Source organism: Gekko japonicus, unplaced genomic scaffold (assembly GCF_001447785.1).
Source record: "Gekko japonicus isolate JY-2015 unplaced genomic scaffold, Gekko_japonicus_V1.1 scaffold296, whole genome shotgun sequence".
In the NCBI taxonomy this organism is placed as follows: domain Eukaryota; kingdom Metazoa; phylum Chordata; class Lepidosauria; order Squamata; family Gekkonidae; genus Gekko; species Gekko japonicus.
In genome coordinates this window covers 715828-741664 of record NW_015177014.1, presented here as the reverse complement: position 1 = coordinate 741664, position 25837 = coordinate 715828, and positions in this window count along the sequence as shown.

Sequence of the window (25837 nt, the reverse complement as noted above, 5' to 3'; positions counted from 1 at the left end):
GGGGTATTAGGAAAGAGTTTTGTATAGTTTTGTATAGTTTGTGTGTTGAGGTTACAGTCACATCTTTTAACAATCCAGTTTAGCACAACACTACCTTAGCTCTGAATGCATAAAATCTATTTTTATTACAAGGAAGGAAAATAGTACATAATTTTATTCAGCACTATATGTCATGGGGTGAATGTTACCTGTATGGTGTATTCAAATAGCTTTCTGCTTGCTGAACAGTGTTTCTAAGACGCTGTGTTAATATTACAGTATTTTTATTATTCAGTTTATTAATTTATGTCATACACCTTCAACACTTTTATTCGTCTTGAAAATTACTGTTGCCTCTTCTGCCTAAAGAGAATGATTTTAAGGAAGGTTTATATTATACCAATCAATATATGGCTAATGACTTAACTCTGACCTTTTACAAACATTTAAAAGAGCAGCCTGTTTTTATTACGAACATTATTAATTTTGTGGTGTGCAATTGTCATAACTTTTATGGCTAGCCATAAAATGTAGTAGGAGGTAGATGATTCAGCACCAGCAAAAGGCGTATCAATTACCGCTAAAGAGTCAAAGGAGCTACTTTCTAGAAATTGCTTGTTGCGTGGGCTGTCAGTTGAGCCTTAAATTATCAAATTGAAGTTAACTGCAGAGAGGCATGGGATCGTTTGGTCAGGTGATAGTTATATGCATTGTCATAACTGAGCAATAGAAGCCATTGAATATTTAAGGCCAGTTTGTGCTGATTTCTGAAACTTATCTTTTTTCCGATTTAAGCATCACTCTATAAAGAAAGTATAGGATTTGCAGAGCTGGAAGGGAGAATAATGAATAATAATGAATAACTCACAGCACCTCCTTCAGCTCCTATGGTTGCCAACCTCTAGGTGGGAGCTGGAGATCTTCCAAACTTACACTGATCTCCTGACTACATAAATCGCTTATTTGCGTATTGTTTATTTAAAACATTTATTCAATTTCACCTGGAGAAAATGGCTTATTTGGAATGTGGACTACATGACATGATACCTTACCAAGGTCTCTCCCCCCTTTAAATTCAACTCTCCCAGGTGCCATCCTCAAATCTCCAGGTATTTCTGAACCCGGAGCTGGCAACCTTCTTTTCATGGGAAAAGATTCTACAATGTCTCCTGTCTGGTTTCTGTAGTGCTGACCTGCTCTTACAGTGTAATCCTAAGAAAAGTTACTCCAGTCTAAGCCAATTGATTTCAATGGGCATAGACTGGAGTAACTCTGCTGAGATTTGCATTGTTAGAAGCCTGTATGTCACCAAAGCTTGTAATTACCTAATCTAAGGACCCAGCACCAGGCCTGACCCCTTGAAAACCAACTGGTCATATTGATCTGAAAACCTGCTGCAGCTATAGGGTTGCCAGACTCCCCCTGCAGTAGAGACAGAGGATCCCCTGCCATCAGGCCCCACCCCCTGCTACCAATCAGCTGGTTGGCAGGAAGACTTACCAGGAAAGGGAGGGAGGCCTAGGACACATCGCCACCAATGTGGTGATGTCACTTCCAACATGCACCAGAAGTGACACCATCACATCAGCGACACTCTGGTATTTGGGCAAAAATTCTATGATAGAGACCACTTTTACCATAGAGTTTTTGTCCAAATATCAGTGTGTCACTGCGATATCACAGAGTGATAATGTCCCTTCTGGTGCACACACCTCCTTCCCTCTCTTGGTAAGCCCCTCAAATCCCGTGACAGGACAGACCACAGCTGCAGCAGGTTTTGTAGTGATCTACAGCAAAATTTCAGGTTCCATGATCCCTATCCAATGACTTTACAAGAACTTATGAACCCTGGGAAAGTACAATTAAAATTAATATTTCTGAGAACTTACTCAGCATTACATGATTTGTCTTAAGTAGATGGCAAATATAGCATAATCCACGACTTATTTTAATATATATTGAAAAAGAATGTAAAATGTAGAGCAAGCAGGTATTAACTATTCTTTGATGGCAAATGTCCCCATATAATATTAATGTCAAAATATAAATATTTTATTAAAGACAATACATTTTAAACAGGTTTTATGACATGGCATTTTATATTTAGCAACAGATTCCTGCCGGTTGTCATGGCAGATAATAGCTAATGCTTGTGCCAGAGCACAATATCTGACCTTGCACCTTGTTGGTCCCCTTTTACAGCATTTTAGAATTATACTTATTTGATATTTTATTATCATTACCACTGAAGAAACATTGAGGGGGAAAACTAGAAGGACACAGTAAGTACAAAAATGACATCTGAATAAGAACTTCCTCATCTCAGCTCTGCAGGATTGAGTGATTAATAATTTGAAAGATGATGATGATGATGATGATGATGATGATGATGATTTGAAAGATGATGATGATGATGATGATGATGATGATGATGATGATGATGATGATGATTGTTATTATTATTGTTATTATTATTGCAATGGTGCAAGGAAAGATAATAATTAAAATAATTCTGGGAAATCCATGCTGCTTACTCATTGTATGGCTACTTCATTTGGTTTTGAAAATCCCAGTTTCTGACATGGGTTCTCCCTGTTCAGGATGAAACTGCGCTCGTCTTTTTTCTTCCTGACCATACTAATGAGCTTGGATATAATTATAATTATAGTTTGCAGCTATTTTAGCAAGGCTCATGTAAGTGGTAACACAAATAGAAGGGTAGAAATAATGAAGAAACACCACCAACAAAAGCCTCTTTTCATGTCTGTATTATTCACTGCTCTGATCGTGATTTGGTTATGGAAAGGTAATTCTTCCATATCTCTGTGCTGGCCCTGTTTGGCTCATTCGTTTATTGTTACTGCACCAAGTGCAGCCAAATCCAAGGAGGCGGCATGTTTCATCTCAACATGAATCACTGCTCTGTGATGCACACTTTCAAATCCAGAAGCATGCCCAAAACATACTCACATATACCTACAGCCAGTATGCTTCTCTGATGATGGATAGTTCTTACTCCTATGCATTTTCTGTGAATGACTAGTGTCTTTAATTTTCACCCCCAAAAAAGTATGCTTCAGCTTTCAGAAGTCCGATATCAATCTACAGCTACAGATTCATTCATAGGGTTGCCAAACTCTAGGTGGTGGCTGGAGATATCCCAGTGTTTCATCTGATCTCCAGATGACAGATATCAGTTCACTTGGAGAACATGGCTGCTTATGAAGGTGGATTCTACGTCATTATACCCCACTGAAGTCCCTCCCCTTCCCAACCCCCACCCTCTTCAGGCTCTACCACCAAAATCTCCAGTTATTTCCCAACCCAGAACTGGCAACCAATGCTCCCTCTAAGCTGTGGAATCTTGTGAGCAAAAAGTCTACTTTGTGAGCTACTAGCATTAAAGTTGTGAGTGAGCAATTTGGCTGCTGCATAAATTAGTCTGCTCTGGAGCCATCCTTCCTGAGCTAAGGCAAAAATATGTGAGCTGGAGGCTAAAAAAAGGTGAGCTAGCTCACACTAACTCAGCTTAGAGGGAACAGTGCTGGCAACCCTATTCATTTGTTTAAAACCACAGTGTGAACATATCTGCACAATTTGGCTTGAGATCCTTGATTTCTGGGGAATTCTTATGATTGGGAAGAAAAACAAGATACTACATAATGAAATTATGTGAAAAATAATTGATGGTCAATTGAGAGACACTGGGAATTGAAACACTGCAAGAGAATGATTGCAAAATAAAGTGCAGTGTTGCATCTATTTTGTACATGCACCAGAACTGGAAATCACAGAACAATCAACAATTCTGCATAAGACTTACAGACTGGATGGTAAAACACAGCAAGCATTAAGCATTTTTAAATCCCAGTCAATTTTAACCCAAAGGTTAAACAGGCTTTCCAGTTGAAATCAATTTACTATAAGAATCCTTGAATTTCACTAGATGCTATCCTAAGCATAGGTAACCCTAACACAGCCCCACGGCCAAAAGAGTCATCAAGCATGTACTTCATTGCTACATTTTCTCCTACATTTGAATAACTAATCTGAAGCAGAAGCAAGAATAGGGGTTTTTTATTGCCTTATAAAGCCCATTTAGGATAATCATTCATCTAAAGTTATTCTATTGCCTCGTTTGTGTAGATTTTCTGTTATTAAATAATATACTTGGCTGCACTTCAAATAGAGTTTAAGTAGCTGTGAATTACAGCCAAATGCCAGAATCCATGATACATGCACCTTTTCTTCCAATTTTAGTGTGTTTTAGTTAATGGACAGTAAGTGGTTTCACAATTTGTTTTGAAATGCAAGAACACGGTCAACACAATGGAATCTATTTTGAAATGAAAATGTTTAATTAAGAGTAGGCAGGAAGTAAAAATTGGTACTACCAAGCCAATGCATTACGTGCAACTCTTCCACAAGATAACAAGGCTTCAATTCAAACGTATTCTAGAGTTGTACAGCAGCCACTGAAATGCCAATCTGTCAAGAGTTGTTATGGTGACACAGTACGCTGACAATATTACCTCAGTCAGTCATGCTGGGATTTAAGGAAATACCAAACAGGATTTGAAAAGAAGAAGCGGCAGGCAAGAGGGAGGCTATGTATTTATCTAGAAAAATTGTATGACATCTCTCTAGACCTGTTCAAGGCGGCTCACAATTAAAATAAGACAACTCACCCCTACAGTGTGCTGTTAACCAATAAGTTTATTATAGCTTTGTTAAATCTATTCAGATATGCCCTTCTTTTTGGAAAAAACTAATAATGGGATAAGAAGCAGTCATTATAAAGAAGGAGAAGAGACATACTTTGTAAAGATTTGGGTTTTTTCTCTCCCAGTTGCCCGGAAGAGAGGCCAACTTATAAATGTTTTAATTAAAAATCAATCAATATTATTTTATTTTTATTTATTTACAAGATTTTACCCTGCCTTCTACACCTATGGGGCCACTAAGGGACTAACAAATTAAAACATACAAATTAAAATATTATCTTAAAACCCATTAAAATCAATATGCAAATACATCATTAAAACAAGTTAAAACCAAAGCTTAAAATAAGTACAAAAATTAAAAACAACAGTTAAAATATTGGGGAGGAAGGAAAGATCACTTTGGGATCAGGAAGCAATTGTTCTCCGGGTCAGTTTGGCCAGGGATCCCGGAGGGTTTTTTGGTTGTTTTTGTTTTTGCCCTCTTCTGGGCATAGAGCAAGGATCACTGGGGGTGTGGGGGGAAGGTATTTGTGAATTTCCTGCATTGTGCAGGGGGTTGGACTAGATGACCCTGGAGATCCCTTCCAGCTCTATGATTCTATGGAATGCCAAGAGGGAAATAAACAAAAAACAAAACAAAAAACAAAAGTGAAACATCTGTGTGACAGCATTACCTATACCACCAGAACCAACCATGGCTAAGGACCTATGAGGCCAGGAAGCTGGTAAAGATGGGCTCTAGAGTTCTGCAGTACATTCCAGTGTTGTCATACCACCTAAGGTTGCACACCCTCCAGATGGGATCTGGACTTCTCCTTGTGACGCCCCTTTTCCCTCACACAGAGTGCCTACCACACTCTGCCCTTCTTGTCTTTTTTAAACTATACAGAGAGCCATGACCATTTCACACCTCAGGTCCTCTCTCTCACTTCCAGAGGCATCCAAAGACAGGGTAGCCCACCCCCCCTTTAATAATAAGCCTTCATTCACACAGAGCTATTGGGGTTGGGACTCACTGTTCCAATCACTCCCTGCCACCATTTCTTCATATCCTATAATACATGTACATAGGCTGAGATATTAATTTTTGTGTGTAGGTGCTTCTTTCCCTTAGACATGCAGCACACGGGGTTAATCGAAACTAGAAAACTTTTCTTTATGATATGAACAAAACACTGAGGAAAGTGAGGTATAAGTAACAATGTTTCACTTCTATTGAACTTTTGAACTGAGGTCCTTTTCCTACAACTGGGATCCTTTAGTTACAAAGTTACTGTTTTCAGCCTGCTCTAAGCAGCTCTTCTGGGGAGTTCTACTCTGACATCTTTTCCTCCCTTTCAGCTCCTAAAATGTCATCTCCTCTGCTACTAACTCTTAATTGCCATTTTTAACTGCTTTTTTTCGAGTCTCCCTCTCTCAACATTTCGTCAGCTTTCACTGGTTGCTTTTAGAGAGAGGTGGAACCTAATTTGTCTGTCACACTCTTATTCAACTAAGGCCCCTGCCACACGGGGCGGAAAGGGACGGGCTGAAGCACGGCTTCTGAAAGCCACACCAAAAAAAACATGCCGCGGCAGGATCACATTGATCCCCTGAGCTGCGGCGCATTCCCTCCCCGGCACGATCAGATGCCGGGGGAAGCGTCGGCAGAAAGATGGGCCAGCGATCCCATGGCCGGCGTTGATGCGGCCGGCGTGGATGAACCACCTTGGTAGGTGGTTCATTTTTGATGCGTTTCATCGGGGAAAGGTCCGGATCGGGGACGGGTGTGCAACGCTGCCCAGATGTTGCAGTGGGATCGCGCCCGTTTGCTCCGGCCCTGATCCAGCCCACTCCCGGCCCAAAACCCCTCGTGTGGACAGGGCCTAAGTTCCTACGATCCAATATCAATAGGCATGTTATTTATAAATATTACCTACTAGTAATAAGGCCCGTTGTGGAAATAAATACAATGAGCTCTAGAAAGAAGCTCTGGGAGAGAGCGCTGGCTTTGGGCACTCAGTGTCAGTTTGCTGTGGCGACCTCAGCAGGGTATAATGACACAGAGTCTGCCATTTTCTCCAGGGGAACTGATCTCTGCCATCTGGAGAGCAGTTGCAATTCTGAGTGCTCTCCAGCCCTCACCTGGAGATTGGCAACAATGATATCTGTAATCTGGTATCACCTGGTATCACAACTGAGCTTTAGACAACAGATCTTTCCCCCTCCCCTGGAGAAAATAACTGCTTTCAAGGGTGGCCTCTATGGCATTCTATTCAGCTGAGGCCTCTGCCCTCCCCAAAATCTGGCTTCCTTGGCGGGTTTTTTTTTCCGTTCTGGAAATTGTTGCCTCAGCAAAGCTGGCTTGGAGGGTAAAGAGAGTGGGTTTTGTCCCCTGAGAGAATCAATTTTCATCTGGCAAGAAGAGCAAAGACAGTAGCTGTGTTCACTGGAGTGAAGCAACTGTCTTCTGAGGAAAGGTTTGGCAGGCACCACTTCTGTGGGCAGGACTCAGGCAACACAGCTAGTGGACAGCTTCTGAGTGACACATCATGGAGTCAACTGATTTAGGAGCATGTGGAATGTTCAGAAAGTGCCACCCCACTTCACAATTATATATAAGGAGAGCTTCCAAAATATTGCCATGCATCTACACTGGTTAGATTTACCATCTGTATTGATGACAGTAAGATACAAAAACATACAAGATTTTTAAAAATCTTATGGTAGATTTTGTCCTTGCTCTGATAGCTTGACTGAATCATTGGTTCATTGTAGATTTTATGTACAGCCCTGCTTGGATTTATTGAAACCTGTATTGGGTGATTTTTAAAAACCTGTTTTCTGAGCAGAAGACTTTCAAAATATTGTTGTTGGAATTGATCAAAGAACTACTGTATTTGTAGCTAAATTTCTGAAATGAAAACATGATCTTTGACAGATTAAGCCATGCCTCAACTCACTTTATTGTAGCCCATCCCCATACCAATTGTTTTCTGTTACTTTCTTGTTTTGCAAACAATGCAGTTGTACCTCATTAATCTTGTTGAGGAGAAAAGATGAGCCAGCAAAAGTTTTTAAAAATGGCTGCCAACTTTTTTTATTTTTATTGATGACAAGCTAACCCAATCACAAAAGTTTCAAGAAATAATACCTAAATAAGTTAGAGGCGAACTCATGAGCTTTCAACAATCTGAAAAGAAACATTACTTAGGTTGCGGTCACACACACTAAATAATCCACTTTCAATACACTTTCCAACTGGATTTTTTACTGTGTGAACTGGCAAAATCCAATTCAAAAGTGCATTGAAAGTGGATTGAAAGTGGATTATTTAGTGTGTGTGACCACAGCCTCAGTTTGGAAATCCTTCTGCTTTGTCCATTTTCACTAATCCAACTAATGAGACAGTATTCAAAAGTTAGCTCTTGCTAAGCTTCTACATAATACATCTTCTCTGTTTTGACAGGAAGCCATGATTTTAGTATTAAATGGAGCCTTTAGAGGTGCCAACCCACATATACCCCAGAGATGGTGTTCATCATCTAGAAAATAATCACTCTTAGTTGCACACATTACTTGTGTATGTATAATAAACTATCATATTTCAAACCCAAGTGGAAACCCCTGTGTATATGCAAAGTGTAATTTATCTGGTGAAGTCAAGATGGACTATGTTATTCCCTACATTAGGAATATAAATGACTTAGCCAGGGAACTATTAGTTTTAAACTAATATTATCAATCAAATGCTCAGTGGGAGGTTTGGGTTTGTAAACATTAAGAGCAACTTCATTAAAACCCAAGTCTGTGTTATTTCTAACCACTTGCATTAAAAAAACCAAAAACCTACTTGTGTTAATTCTCTAAACAGGAAAGAACTCTAAATTTTAAAGTGATGCTTGTACAGACTCATAGCTGAAGTAAAGAGTCCTGATTATATTATTATTGTTTGTCTTTAACCAATTCAGTCTAGATGTTGCCATCTTCACAAAGAATCCTCCATCCTAGTGCTAGTGAATTGCCTTTAAAAACTGAGGGGAACTTAACATAAAATAAACTTGAATTGCCAAATAGTGTTTGGCGTTCTTAACATTAAAATTATATAAATTTAAACACAATTAAATAAAATATTCTCAAACTGTGGAACATTACTGCAGGAACAGAAATGCTGCTGTTTTTCACATTTCATGGAGATAAAATAATGCTGAATAAATAGTTTTCCCTAGAACGGGGGGAGGGGAATAATTGTTTATCACTGCTTACATTAAAAGGGATATTTAATAGATTCCCATGACATTCACATAGTCACAAAAAGCAAAGGAAGAAATGCCAGATTGAACTCTGAATGTTCGGCAAACATAGCATCTTCGGAACAATAGCATAAATATGGTGGATGGCATCTACATTAAATAAAATACAACTGCAACTGATGGATAGGGTTGCCAACCTCCAGGTGGTGACTGGAGGTCTCCTAGGATTACACCTGATCTCCAGGAGACAGAGATCAGTTCACCTGGAGATGATGGTCACTTTGGAAGGTGGACTGTATGGCATTATACTCAGCTGAAGCCCTTCTCCTTCCCCAAACCCCACACTCTTCAGGGTCCACCTCCAAAATCTCCAGGTACTTTCCAATTCGGAGCTGGAAACCCTACTAACAACATCAGAACAGCCAGCACAGTGTTGGGGACATTCATTGTTTATCTTTGTACCCTGCCCTTCCTCAGGCATACATGATATTTTCTCACTGTTTCTTCCCAACAACTTTATATGGGAAGGGGAAGCTGATTTGCCTAAAACTACTCAATAAGCTTCATAGTTGAACAGAGATTTGAATCTACATCTCAGTCCCACACTCTAGTCAGAATATCACACACAGAACACCATTTGCCATACTAATATCACCGATGAGCCCAATTCAAGGCATTTTTGAGGAAGCTGTTTGGGGGCCACAGTACCGATTCCTCTCACCAAAGTTATTGACCAGCATGCAATGTGAACACATAATATTTTACTACTTCCAGTCCTCATAATCTGCCAAGTAAAGCACTTAAATGCAATGGAACCTTTTTTTTAAAAAGGTAGTAACTTCCAGACAACAGCAATGAAATTCACTACAAGATAAATTTGCACAGGAATCAAATTAATGCTGAAATGCAACTTGGTTAAACAGCCCATATTGCAAGAGTGAAAGAGCTAGAGATGTGTTTGGTAGATGACAAGCTTTCTGCAATGTAGTTTAGTCAGCCCTTTCACGCAAATGTGAGCATCTCTCCTTTGGAGCGTCTGCGCTCTGCTCATATACATATAAATTCACTTTATTGCACAAAATTGCAATTCAGCACAGAGGAAAAGAGGAGAGAAAACCAGATACTATATAATCACCTTCAATTGCACACAGAGCACTGTGGAGATGAACCTGCCACAGAAAGATAAAGAAGCATAAAGCAAAGTACATACACTTCACCTTCTTTGCATCCAGGAGGCAGAGAATGTAACCATCAACTATTAATCAGTTGTCCAAATTGCTTCCACTTAAGCAAGATACAAGATGAAAATGCATTGCTATAAAGCAGCCAAATCTGAGATTATGCCTCTTTTTCTCAGTATACATGAATCAGGGAAGGACTTGGAAAAATGCACAACTCTTCTGGGACAAATTTATTGAATTCATACAAAAATGTACGTGAGGAAAGGGAACCAAAATGGAAAGGTAGTGAGATACAGATGACTCTGAGAAGTGCGTAGCTGAGAGCAAAAATACCATAACTCTCCTACCTAGTGGCTATTGAAGCAGAAAATATATTTTACATGGCAGAAATGCCTTTCTCAATTATGCTGAAACATCCAGGACTCCAAAGTTAAGAATTAAAACACAAAAACAAAAAGGAGAAGCCCAACCAGCAAGACTTCTACTTCCGCTCCAGTGCCTCATTCAAAAATGATCAATTCAAGTGGACCCCAATGATGAACTAAATAGGATCGAGAGGCTAGACTGACTGCTAACACCTCCTCTCCTGGGACCTTACGGGGTGGGAGGGAATAAACGCCATGAATCAAACTTCTTCCATTTCTGCAAAAATCTGACATCTTGTGTCTGCAGGAGACTTGGTCCCAGGAGAACAGCCCCCCATTTCTACAGGGCTTCCAAGCATTTGCTGTCCATACTGTTAAAATCCACATTAAAGGTCAGTCTAGTGGGGACCTGGTAATCTTTATCTCAGTTGACCTCAAGGTTGATATCCAGGTCCTGAACAGTGGCGCCCAGAATCATATCCAGGTGCTGGAGATCAGAGGCAAACACAATGGAACTGTTTTCTGTGGGAATACACATATTCCACCAAGACGTTCTAAGCATTCAAGCCTAGATGCTATCTGGGATAACCTCTCCACCACTTTGGATGCTTTAGACTCTCAGTTCCCCAACTCCCACATTGCCCTCTGTAGCAACTTCAATGAAAAGACTGGTGCCGGTTCTTCTGGTGCTTCAAAGTGTATAAATGACCAGATTGCTTTGCAAGATTGTTTTTTGGCTAGCTCATTTCAGGACCATCTCCTGAACAAGTCAGGTTTGAGAATTTTAGAGAAACTATCCCCCCATCATCTACATTGCCTCCATGGAACCATGTATGCAGGGGTCATTTCCTGCAGGAGCGCACAGGAGTGGAGCTCCGGCAGTAAAGAGCCCAGGGGGCGGGCACATGCACCAAGCCCCACCCCCTGCTCCCAGCAGCCCTCAGTCAGAGCAAGAAGCAGCCAGGTAAGTTGCAGAGCCCCCCCCGGCCCCCCAGTCCAAAACAGTCCGGTGGCACCTTTAAGACCAAGTTTTATGCAGGTACAAGCTCTCCCTCCTCTGCGAGGACAGATCTGCACGTCCCCCCCCCCCAATAGCTAGCAATCCAAAACAGTCCAGTGGAATGGTGGGTGTTGCCTTCTGACACACTTCCGGTGATGTCAGGGGGTGTGACATATGCAAATAAGTTATGCTAATGAGTTATGCTAATGAGCTCCTGCACCTCTTTTTCTACGAAATGACCCCTGCATGTATGACTCCTCTCATGGCACTTATATATACTTGTTCACCCAGAGTGTTAGCACAACAGATTACATCTCGGTCCCATCATCACTATCACACATCCACCCAGGGCCGGCTCACTCACTAGGCAAACTAGGCGGTCGCCTAGAGCAGGACGGCCCTTAGGGGCGCCAAACTGAACCCGGCCCCATACTCAGGGAGTTACTTGATTATTTGTGTTTTTCATTCTTCCTAAAATGCATTTATTTCTGAAAATTGGTGAGCGCACTGGGGGGGGGGGGCGCCAGAAGGGTTCCTCACCCAGGGTGCAAAATAAGCTGGGGCCGGCCCTGCATCCACCATTTTGAGGTAGGCAATAGGGCTGAAAGGGATCACTGCCCCTTCCCAGGTGGTTTTTTGATAGACCCCACTTTGAAACTGTTCCAGAGTAAAGTCATTACCTAACTCTTGTATGGCCTTACACATAATAAAGCTCATACCTTAGACTTAATATTTTGCATGAAATCCTTGGAGGAAGATCTGATCAAGGGGTTAGAGATTTGGCCTGTAGTGTGGTCTTAACGTTACCTACTCAAGATACAGGTGAATATAGCATTGGCACCCTGCAAGAGAGAGGGGCCAGTAAAATTAGTTCACCCACAGTGACTAGTGGATCCAACTGGGGTCCAGAAGGCCCAAGGGGATTTTCAGATCCCAATCAACAGTTGAGAGGAAGGAATTAGAAGCTCCTGGAAACTACTGACAAAGTTGCCTCTTCTTGCCTACTCAGATCCTCTAGGCAGGATCCAGCACCTTTGTGCTGCAAAGAAATACTACTTCACAGGTATCACTGTACCAGCTAATTTATGCCCACCTCAACTGTTCAAAGAAGCTTGACATCTGCTGACTCCAAAGACTGAACCTCTGAATTCACAGGAACTAATGATAAAATGTCATGGCTTTGCAAAGTTCTTCATTGACAACATTTGTCAAATACATCATGATTTGGATATTGGTTGTAATACAGTGGCAACACTGAAAGCATGTAAGGACCATATCAATGTAGTGCTGAAATGCACCAGAAACCAAATCACTGACCCAGGGATCATTTCCCAGGTCATTTAAACAGGTTGTCCATTCATCCCCTTCTGGAAAAAAATCACTAGAGAAGAAAAATGTGGCAAATTATCTCCCAGTTTCCAACCCACCAGTCCTGAGCAAGATGATCAAGAGAGCAGTAGCAGAACAAGTCTAGGCCTTCCTGGATAACTCATCAGCCCTAGACCCCTTTCGGTCTGGCTTTAGACCAGGCTATGGAACGGAGATGGCATTGGTGACTTTAGCTGGTGATCTTGGTTTGCATGCAGACCAAGTGTCAGAACCCACAGCTAACAACGAAGTACACACATTCAGGAACGGTTATACTTTTATTGCAAAGCTATAGCTGCAGTAACACAGGCACTGTTAAGAATGGCGGCAACCCTTAGAGCCTAATAGGATATAGGGTATTCGTATGCACACACACACACCCCATGGCATGGGCCAATTAGATACCCTCCTGCGCAGGGGACGAGTTAGGAAACCGTTAGGTGGCTAAAGCTGGGAAGCAGGAGTCTCTCACGGTACATAGGAGACTTCCAGACAACACAACCTCCTCCTGCACATCTGTAGATATAAGCGTTTCAGCACAGGCAGAACAGCAGAGATAGGAATGCAATAGCAATTAACCAGACACAGAATGAGCTCTCCAACCCCAATGGCAGCATAGCTGACACCAAGGCTGTGCCATTCTATTGCTTTTACTGGATATATCAGCAGCCTCTAAGAGAACTGATTGTGCCATTTTAGTGAGGTGCTTGGAAGAAGAATTCAGCATTAAGGGATGCTCATAGGACTATCTTAAATCGCTCCTTACGGGTAGGATTCAAAGTCGGTACTGGAGACTAACTCTTACCAGTATGGGACTTGGCAGGCATGGTTCCACAAGGTTCAGCCTCATCCCCCATTTCATTCAGTCTTTATCCAAATCAGCTTGTGATTCTATACAGACCTTGAACCACTGCCTTACTGCTGTGATTAAGGGGCTACAGGTGACTAAGTTGAAACTGAATCCTGATAAGAAGGAGGTAGCCCTGATCAGGAAGGACACTGAGATCTTGAAGGACACTGTATTCCCCACTTTCAATGGGATCCAGCTCACACTCTCTGATTTGGTTAGGAGCCTAAGGGTTATACTGGACCCAGCATGACTACTGGAGAAGTAAACAATACAGCTGCATCTAGACTGACAACTGGCAGCCTGCCTTGACTCAGCTGATCTGGCCACATGGATCCATGTGATGGTAACCTCAAGGCTAGACTACTGTAATGTACTCGTCATGGGTCATTCCTTAAGTCAACTGGGAAACTCCAGTTGGTACAAAATCTGGCATCCCAATTACTATTGGGTAACTGGCAGAACATGCATGTCACAACCATCCTGCAATTGCTTCACTGGGTCAATTCAAGCTACTGGTTATCACCTACAAGACTCTTCATGGCCTAGGATCCACACATACCACATGACTGCTTTCCCCACTATGCTGTACCACCACAGGTTCGGTCATCTAAAGGTTCCCCCTAGCAAAGGTTCCCCCTAGCAAACTGGTAAAATTGGCAACTGCCCACTTGTACATTCTCCGTTGGCTCCCAACTTGTGGAATGGCCTGCCTGAGAAAGTCAGGAAGGCTTCCACCATGCTATCATTCCACAAAATGTTCAAAGCAGAAATGTACTCCTAGTCCTATTGCATCATCCATTCTGCATCCTATACTGCATGATTACTTCCCCCCCCCTCTCTTTCTATTCTGTAATCAACTCTGAGCCTCAGTGAGAAAGGTGGGCTTCTTCTTCACCGTCATCATTTTCTCTCATTTAAGTCTTTCCTCATGAACCCTGTTATGACAACACAATGTTTTCTGAGGATCTGAAGAAGGATCAGCATCACCAGTTTTACAATCCATGACTGATATTTTTGAGTTATTTGGCCAGCAAGCATCATTTCCAAAAAGGTGCAAAATGATTTTTATTTATTTATTTATCATTCAACTTGATATACCGCCCTAACCCCCGTAGGGGTCCCTGGGCGGTTTACAATTCTTGGGTGCTAGTCACCTATATCAACCCTAACTACGGCCACATCAGTTCAAGGGAGGGGCTGCCTACCGGCACCCTGGTGGAGGCTCGGTGTCGTTCACTTTTTCCCGGCTCAGCTTCTTCTTTCGGCTGTGAGATGTCCCAGTGCTTAGGCAGACAGGCAGATGGATGGATCGCCAGCGACGTTGTCCTCAGCCCGACTGTGTCCTTTCCGGCTCCGTGCGCCTCCGGATGACGTCACTGCGCCTCCCTCCTCCGTCGACGACAGCTGCCCTGCTCTTCCGCTGCTGACCACCAGGGATCAGTCCCCTTCTGGCTCTGCTGCCGCCGCTTGCCACCTTCAGCGTTACACCGCCTCCTCTTCCAATCGTCTGCCGCTGCTGCTCCGCTGTAGCCGCCGTTCTCGCCGTCGCCGTTGCCGCCGCTGCTTCTCCACACACACCTCCATGGGAGGAGGAGGGTGCCCCCCACCCTACTAAGGGTGGGTACCCATTTATCTACTCACCGATAGGTAGTTACTTGGCTTTCAAACCGCTGGGTGGGCGGGAGAAACCGCTGGGTGGGCGGGATGGTATATAATGCATGGTATATAATGGTATATAATTATTTCACTTTCATCTCTTGCAAGAAAAGGTAAATGATCCTTAGTATTCTACTGGTGTTAAACTGGACCACTTTTGATTTTGCAATTATGTAGCAATGCTTCTGCCAAAAAGAATCCCTGCTCTATTCAACTCCAAGGTCTAAAAGATCCCTACCAATGATTTCTGTTTTGTAGGTGGATAGATATTATGTGACATCACAGTTCTACAGTGGGAAAGGAAGGGCAGTTCCTGTAAGCATCTATGTTTCCCAGTGTACGGGGAATATTACAACGCTCAAGGCAGCTTACAATAGTAATAAAATACATAAAATGGATGACATTAAAAAACCCCACAAAATTTAAAATCACAATTTAGGACTGCTTTCATCAAGTCCAATCCTAAACAAAACTGTCTTCATCTACCTCCTAAAGATCAAAAGTGAGGGGACCAGGCACACCTCCCTGGGGAGGTTCATCCATAATCATGGGGCTGCCACTGAAAAAGGCCCTCTCCCCTCTGATTGATCGATGGGACAGTCCTGTACCAGGAGAATGCATTGAAAAGCCCATGGCAAACATATTTATTTATTTGTTTGTTTGTTGAATTTATTCCCCGCCCTCCCCCGTAGGGCTCAGGGCGGCTTACATAATATAAAACTTGCTCATAAAACATCAAATACTTTAGTACAAAAACACAGTATACAGTTTAAAACCCAATCAAACAATAAAGTGCTCAACTACACAGCATCCATTCAAAGAAGAAGTGACTTAACTGCAAAAAAAAGTACTTACAGAGCTTCAGATAAACATTCCAAGGTCTTCAACACCTATTTTATATGTTTGATGTTCAAACCTATAAAATGATCAAAATGTTAAAAAAATAGTATTTAAAAATGAACAGACAAAAATCAAATAGTTCAGATTTTCTAATGGTTTTTGTTGTTCAGTTGCACAGTTGAGTCTGACTCTTCGTGACCCCATGGACCACATCCCACCAGGCCCTCCTGTCTTCCACAATCCTCCGGAGTTTGCTTAATTTCATGTTCATGTTCTAACAATCTCATCCTTTGCCGTCCCATTCTTCTTTTTCCTTCAATCTTTCATACCATTTTTGTCCTTTATCATGGCCAGCTTTACACGGAACAGTCCCTTGATTTCTCCAATTTTCTTGAACAGATCTCTAGTCCTTCCCATTCTATTGTTTTCTTCTATTACTTTGCACTGTTCATTCAGGAAGGCCTCCTTATCTCTCCTTGCTGTTCTCTGAAAATCTGCATTCAGTTGGGTAAATCTTTCCTTTGCACCTTTGCCTTTCACTTTCCTTCTTTCCTTTGCTATTTGTAAAGCCTCATCAGACAGCCACTTTGCTTTCTTGCATTTGTTTCTTTGGGATGGTGCTGATTTCTGCCTCCTGTACAATGTCACGAACCTCCGTCCATAGTTCTTCAGGCACTCTGTCTATCAAATCTAGTCCCTTCAACCTATTCTTCACCTCCACTGTGAAGAATATGAGGGATCTGATCTAGGTCAAACCTGAATGGCCTAGTGGTTTTCCAAACTTTCTTCAGTTTAGGTCTGAATTTTGCAATGAGTAGCTCATGATCTGATCCACAGTCAGCTCCAGGTCTTGTTTTTACTGACTAGATAGAGCTTCTCCATCTTTGACTGCAAATGATATAATCAATCTGATTTTGGTGTTGCCCATCTGGTGATGTCCAAGTGTAGAGTCACCTCTTAGGTTGTTGGAAGAGGGTGTTCGCTATGACCAACATGTTCTCTTGACAAAACTCGGCTTCATTTTGTTCTCCAAGGCCAAACTTGTCTGTTATCCCGGTTACCTTCTGATTTCCTGCTTTAGCATTCCAGTCCCCTATGATGGTGAGGACAACTTTTTTGGTGTTAGTTCTAGGAAGTGTTGTAGGTCTTCATAGAACCGGTCCACTTCAGCCTCTTCTGCATCAGTGGTTGGGGCATAGACTTGGATTACTGTGATGCTGAATGGTTTGCCTTGGATTTGGACCGAGATCATTCTGTCATTTTTGAGCTTGTATCCCATTACTGCCTTTCGCACTCTCTTGTTGACTATAAAGGTCACACCATTTTTTCTATGGGATTCTTGGCCACAGTAGTATATATAATGGTCTTCTGAGTTAAATTTGCTGATTCCCGTTCACTTTAGTTCACTGATTCCCAAGATGTCGATGTTCAGTCTTGCCATCTCATTTTTAACTACGTCAAGATTACCTTGATTCATAGATCTTACATTCCAAGTTCCTATTCACTATTGTTCTTTGCAGCATCGGACTTTCCTTTCACCATCAGACACATCAACAACTGAGCATCCTTTCAGCTTTGGCCCAGCTGCTTCACACTTTCTGGGGTTACTTGTACTTGCCCTCTGCTCTTCCTCAGTAGCATATTGGACACCTTCCGACCTGAGGGGCTCATCTTCCGGCATCATATCTTTTAGCCATTTGATACTGTCCATGGGGTTTTCTTGGCAAAAATACTGGAGCAGGTTGCAATTTCCTTCTCCAGTGGATCACATTTTGTCTGAGTTATCTGCTGTGGCCTGTCCATCCTGGGTGGCCTTCCACGGCATAGCCCACAGCCTCATCGAACCATGCAGACTCAGGTTAATCTAGTTGTTCACCTCAGTATTTTTCACACAGGGGCAGGATTGTGTAGTTTCCTCATTGCAGCAGCTAATACAGGAGAGTGGCAACAGGACTCCATACAGCTGGTCTGTTTCCCTAGTAAGTTTTTTGCCCCCAGTCTGAGATTTAATAGTTTATATTGAGATACCATTTTTCTCCACTCGTCTCCTGGAGCTGCCAAGACACAAATTGTTGATTTATCTTGGCCAGCTGCTGATTAATACCAACAAGTTGCTCCAAGATCGGCTTGATGGCTTCTGCTACTAGTGCAGTGACGTCAACTTCCCTTCTTCTCCTCAGAGTTCTTGCCATCTTTTTAAAATATATATATATATGCTGTTTCCAAATTTTAGTTTCAATAATGTCTCTTTCTTCCTGGCTCTGCAAATCGTATACGCTGTTACAAGCTCATGGAAGTCTCACACAACAGGCTTACACGCTTGCAAATAAAGTCTTTCAGAAGTATCCGTTTACAACTGTCTCTCTCCCCCTCCCCTCTTCCATTTATGTAAATGCGTCAAAGAGGCACCCCCTCCAATCACTTAAGGGATTTCGGGGGGGGGGTTCGCTTCATGTATCCATTTACAATCGTTTCTCTCTCCCTCCCCCTCCTTGTTTATGCAAATACATTGAGAGGCGTCCCTCTCTCCGCATGCTATCACTCAGAAAGTTTTTCCTTTGAGGGGGAGGGGATTTTCTCTTCTGAAGACAAATCACTCATTTTCACTCACAGTTCGCTCCTTAACTCACATTCATTGTTGGTCTTATCTTGACCTCGCTCTTAATCGCTCCTCCGCTAGATCTCCTGTGCTTGATCGGGTCGACACAGCTTGTGACCTCGCTAAGAGGACTCAGTCAGCGAGAGGGACTGTCAGGGCGAAGGGGAGCCTCCATTCCCCTGCCGTTAGCAGGAAAAGAGGCTCACCCTCAAAGCCCTATGGCTTGGAAGTTCTCCCTGAACTCCCATGGAAGCGCAGAGCCAGCTGCGCCTCTCCCCCTCACTGCTGTGTGGTACACCTCTTCAGAGAGCTGGGAAAGGCGTCCGCCATCGTTGTGTTGTTGACCCCGCCCCGGGAGATGTAGTTCTCAGTGGCCTTACTCCAACCATAGCAAAAAGAATTAGAACTACAACTCCCAAGTTGGGAATTCCAAGAGGCTGTGGGGCATTAGCAGTCAGTCAGTTAAACTGTTAATCAGTTAAAGAAGCAGCTTTGGAACTGAAAGGGTTTTGGGGGAAAGGGAAGGCCTGGACATCTCTCTGAGGCTGTGGGTATTAGCAGGGAGTCAAGTTGAAGTGTTAAATGGGAAGAAGCTTTGGAATTGAAAGGGGTTGGGGGGGAAAGGGAAGGTCTGGACATCTCTTTGAATTACAACTGATCTCCACACCACAAAGATCAGTCCCCATGGAGAAAATGGCTGCTTTGGAGGGTGAGCTCTATGATATTAGAATTCACTTACGTCCTTCAACAAACGTGGCCCTCCCCTTAGTATTACCAACCTCCAGGCAATACTGTTATTGGTGGCTATTACAACTGATCTCCAGATGAGCAAGATCAGTTCTCCTGGAGAAAAGGGCTGCTTTGGGCAGTGGACTCTATGGCATTATTCCCTGCTGAGATCCCGCCCCACCCCAAACCCTGCCCTCCCCAAGCTTTACCTCTACCCCTCAAATCTACAGGTATTTCCCAACCCAGAGCTGGCAACCCTGTAACTGGCTATGGAACCCAGAAAACATGGCATAGGAGGAGGTGCTGTTCTACCTTAGCTGCCACCACATAGCCCCAAATCAAAGTAAGTCGGGGTGGAGGGAAGCATACCTATTACCATGCAGCTCTCCTCCTATACCACACACTTGGGGCAGCAAGATGAGACAAGCCCTGCCTTATAGCTAAGCAGAAGGAAATGAAGCATTTTGAATGTGAGCCTGGATTTGCAGGGTTTTCTAACATTTCATGAGGCAACAGGGCCCGGAGGTTCCATGTGGGAATGAATAGCAGCTAACCCAAACAATTTTTCAAAAAAACCCAATCCCGAATGAAAATGTAAAGTGTAATTGTTTGTAAAATCAATTGGCATGGCCAAAGCGTCTGTCCACACAGTCAGAGACGTGTCAATTATATGATTTATTTTATATATTTCAACCCTGTTTAATTGGTATCTTCCTCAGTTGGATGGCAATAAACACTTATTAGCATACCTCACATTTGCAATTTCAAACCTGCATCAGCGAACAGTGACAAGTTCAGATCAGCGGTTTTCACCTCTGCCCATTTCCAAACAAGGCTCACTGGGGTTCCCAACCTCCCACTGCATCCGGCTGCCAACCTCCCACTGCATCCGGCTGCCAACCGATATCACTTGCCCTACATACACATGTGACCTCAAGATACAGCCTCAACGGTTTACCATCACAAGCACTTCCCAGGGCAAAAAACCCGAGCTTGCACCAAGCAAACACATTGATGCTAAACGCCGAAAGGCCACAGCCAGGACACTCACCTGGAGCCTCTTTCTAGAGCTCATTGTATTTCTTCCCACAACAGGCCTTACTCCTGGTATCAATATAACATTATTTATTTGCCATTTTTTAAAAGAAGACCCATTGACAGGAAGAGGAAATGGTTGTTCTGTGGACCAGGAAAATCTGAACTTTGCCACCCACACGGCAGCCATGCAGGCTTTGCTGTGATCTTCCCCAAAACTTCAGTGCAAAACAGATTTGGGAAATATTGTTAAAAGTTGGAGAAATCTTGGTAGGTACATAAATGTACCAAGATCCTGAGGGGAACCCACTTCCCAACAGTATCAAATAGGGCAAACAACATGTTGAAAAACACTTTCTTAGCCAAACTGGACATCTATCACTTCCAGAAGGCAACACTAAAGGGCAATACCCTTGGCTTTGTGGTAGAACATTTGCTTGGCATGCAAGTGTTCCCAGGTCCTCCAGCCGAAGGATCAGGTAGGAGGTGATGTGAAAGACCCTGGAAAGTTGCTGCCAGTCTGAGCAGACAATACTGACTTTGATGGACCAAGGGTCTAATTCAGTATAAGGCATCTTCATGTGTTTAGTAAAACACAGTGCCTCATGATGGAGGCATACTCTAGTGAAAGTAGCATGTTCATAGGCAGCAGCTCACATAAAAAAAGACCTTGATTTTGTTAATACAGCTGGTATACATTAGGCCTAAGATGGCAACTGTGTACTACCTAGCAACAATAGCAGAAAAGATGGAACAGAGGGCTGTCAAAGCAAAAGAGATGGACACTAAAACTAACAGCGATCTCAAAGAGACAAGGAGGGAAAGCATGAGAGAAACAGAAAAAATTTACAAGGACTTAACTCCTTCCCAGCAGATGTTTTTAGAAAGTGTCATCTTAAATTCAGCTGATAGAAAAGAGCTTGAACCTGACCTCAAGATCAAGAAGCCTGTGAGATGCCACTGGGCCCCGAGGATGAGACCAAGAAGGAAGAGGCTTAAGTTTTTCGGTGTTATCCCTTTGGAGACGGAGGAGGGTTGCAGAATTTCGAGTGAACATCTAAGAAGCTATCAAGACTTTAGAGAGAATTAGCATAGATGTAAAGGCAGAAGGACTCTGAAAATTGCCCTTACGAAGACAGCTGGAGGAGATGCTCTGGAAATCTTCTCATAACAAGTAATAAACTAACACATAAGCTTAGAAAGAGCTGGAGGAGATGCTCTGGAAATCTTCTCATAACAAGTAATAAACTAACACATAAGCTTAGAAAGACAGGATCTCACAAAGTATATTGTTTATTAACAGTTTTTTTCCCTTTCATTACTAACTGCAGTTTAACAGGGTAGTGATCTCCTACTCTTGGGTTTTTAGTTTAGTGTGGGTTACTTTTCTTTCTCCTTAGTTGTAGTTCCCCTTCCCTTCTTTTCTTTGTAGTTTATGTAGTATTATAAAAAATTAAAAAATCCCCTCCGGGGGGTCTTAAAAAAACCATCTGTAACATCCTGTTAAATGGCAGCAGAATTTCACCATGCCTCAAGTGCAGATGTGGAGGTAAAAATACTGACTCAGTGGACTTCATGTGGGAGAGGTGCAGATGTTTCTGCAAGGGGGGGCAGAAGGAAGAAGGAGCTGTGGCAACTGAGCCACTCCAAGCAATGCCTAAACAGGCCTTTAGACAATGAAATCTCAGTCTATTTACATGCTAATCCTTTCACAATAGCCACTTCATTGCTTGAGGAAACAGATCAAGTCTTTCATGTGAAAGCAATTTTGATTTCTTGCACTACTTACTACCTGCAGTGTGTGTAAAAGAAAACAATGCAGATAATTTATACACAATTCTTGAATTTGAAGTATTTATATGTTTGGGCATCTGAAATATTTATGTAGCTGTTATTCTTATAGAATGCCTCCAGCCAAAGATCTGTCATTCTGAAATATATTTGCTTTTAGTGGTTTACAGCTGAAGGAGAAAAGAATTTGCAAAGCAATTTATATTAACCTGGGTTGCTTATGTTCAATATGCAGCTATGAAGCCATGCAATTTGTTCTTGCATTTAAATAGCTGGAAGCCATTTGGAGTTATAAAACAACACAGAGATGCAACCATCGCAGCAGGTGAGGCAAATCGCAGCTTTGCATTAAACTGGTTGAGGAGCTTCACATTACGGAGAAGGATTTTTCCATTTTCAAAAATAAATGATAGTTAACTGAATAAAATTCATGCTGTAAAGGTCTAACAGCATAATAGTGATCTACCAAAAAGTACATTAGGATGAATATTCACAATTGGGAGGGGGTATTTCGAATTAGGTTCATGACGAGAGATGAAGGACATGTTTGCTCAGATCATTCATTTTATATGTAATGAAACAAACCATTTCCAGTTACAGAACAACACAACACAGATCTTTTTGCTCTCTATACAACAGGAAATAGCATCAGGAAGATGCTTTTGTCTGTAACAGAGGCCACAGTAGTCAATAGCTATTAGCAGCATACATTTCTGACCTGCACATAAATGGTTAGAATAGCAGATATGCAATAATAACATACTGGCTACAGGGTTAAAACAAGTATCAAAATGAAAGATCTTCTCTGCTTCCCTGGCAATTTTTCCCCCTTGAATTTTGTGTAGGTCTTCTTCACTCCACTGATTTCTAAAGACCTTTTTAGACAATTATCTCGAGATAAGAACTCCTTGATTCACTTCAGCCTCTTAATTAGTTTACACATTCAGATCAAAAATCTTTAATGAGCTGAAATGAAGCAAAATCAGGCTTTTGACTTACTTCTCCATCAACCTGAGCAGCCACACAAACAGTCTCAGGCTTATTGTTTTTAGTGTGCAGAGATGGCTGCAGGGGATCATGGTGACCTGAATGTCAGGGACGGGGAAGAGGAGGAGGAGGAATGCTATTGAAATGTTGTCCACATTGACAAGGCCAAAACAGCATGAGTTGGGAGTTCCATATTGAGAGCTTCCAAAGATTTTTTCAGCTTAATTTTCAGGTGTTCAGGGTTGCTTTGTTGTTGTTCAGTTGCACAGTCGAGTCCGACTCTTCGCAACCCCATGGACCAGATCACGCCAGGCCTTCCTGTCTGCCGCCGTCCTCTGAAGTTTGCTCAATTTCATGTTCGTTGCATGTATGACACTGTCTAACCATCTCATCCTTTGCCATCCCCGACTTCTTTGACCTTCAATCTTTCCCAGCATCAGGGTCTTCTCCAGGGAGTGCTCCCTTCTCATTTGGTGGCCAAAGTATTTGAGCTTCAGTTTCATTATCTGGCCTTCCAGGGAACAGTTGCTTAAGAAGGGGGAAATTAAGCTTCTCCCCATGCCATTTGCCTGACTTGAAATTGCTCCAGGGAACTGCTATGTGTCCTGAGGAAGTAAACTTATAGATAAGTGTAAATTTACACCAGTGGGAAGAATAGTGGTTCCGAGGAATTATTTCAGATCACAAAATAGGTATTGGGGGATGGGCATAGAACTGTGATTAAAGTATCAGACCAGGCTATGGGAGAACTAGGTTTGAATCCTGTCTGTCATGTAAGCTTGTTGAACAACCTTAGGCCAGTAACTCAGCTTAACCTACTTCACTGGGCTGTTGTGAGGATAAAATGGAGAAGAGAACAATAGAAGCCACTTTGGGTTCCCATTGGAGGGGAAAGATGGGGTATCAATGAAGTAAATAGTAAACAAATAAAACTACTCCCTGCATGCCACATTCCTAATTGAACCCTCACAGGCAAAAATACACATACACAAAACAAAACAAAACACACAAGGCATGAAGAATTAGTTCAGGGCTTTACATACCCATTCACCAACATAATTCAAAATTGAAGATTTCTTAGTAAAGAGAGTTTTCTGTGTTCCTTATTGTCTTCTAAGTTACTCACTTGAACACAAATATATCCGATTCTCAGCATGGTCCCAGCTACGGATACTTAAATCCAGAGACTGAAGCCAAGAACAGACAAGGTGTATCTTTCTACAACCTAAGAAAAATATATCGGAGGGCTAAAATCCCCCAAGTAATAGAAGAAATGCCTGTACCTTTAACAAATGGATGCCCTCTGAGATCTCAGTGGCCATTGTGAGGGTTGTTAGACTACCACAACAATATTCAAACCTTGATTTCTATCAGGAAAAGGAAGGAAGGAGGACTCTTTCCAGGATGATTTTAGTCCCCCAGTCCACCCCTGCTCTCCCTTTCTCTTGCTCTTGAGGGAGACCTCATTGGGCGAGGCCTAGCAGCCAACACCAGGTGACTTGCTATCATGTAATTTGCACAACTCACTCAGGTGTGGTGGGGACTACCAGATGACTTGATGCCAGACAACTCACCTAGGCCCAGTGGCAGCCTCCACATTAGCATTGCCAGGGCCCCTCGCTGTGCTGGTGGGGGGATTTGGGGGGCATTCTGAGATGTCGCCGATGCGATGATGTCACCCAAAAGTGATGTCATCATGTCAATGACACTGCATGGTGACACTCCAGTTTAAGGGCAAAACTCTATGGTTTTAGGCCAAATTTACCATAGAATTTTGCCGTCAAGCCAGAGCATCGCTTGCAACATCTCCAATGTGATGGCATTACTTCTGGGTGATGGTATCATGTTGGGGACATAGTGCCTGGATATGGCTGTTTGAGGGTGAGGTTTCCCTGATGGCCAGCTGGCTGGTGATAGGCAGAAAGCCTCAAAAGTGGGGGAACCCTCACTGGGACCTGGGGACTGGCAACCCTACTCCACACCACTTGTACTACTTGGCCAGGTCCAGCCATGGTCACCACCCAAGTCACCCAAGCAATTTGCTACTGCACTCATTTTTTTAGCTGGGTCAAAAATTTTCCAAGGAGAGGCTGCCAGGAAATGGGATGAGGAAAAGCTGATAGCTAGTGTGTTATAGTGGTTAGAGTGTGAGACTAGGATCTTTAGACCCAGGTTCAAATCCCACTCAGCCACAGGAGCTTTCTAGGTGACGTTGGGTCAGTCACTCTCAGCCTAGTCTACATCATATGGTAGTTGTGAAGATAAAATGGAAGAAAGACGAATGATGTTTTGGGTCTCCCACTGAGGAGAAAAGTGGAATATAAATGAAGTAAATCAATAATAAATACAGCTGAAGACTGTGGAGGATCAGATTTTAAAACTTGGGTTGGAGAGACAGTTTGGTGCAGTGGTTAAGTGTGCGGACTCTAATCTGGGAGAACTGGGTTTGATTCTCCACTTCTCCACTTGCAGCTGCTGGATGACCTTGGGCAAGCCATAGT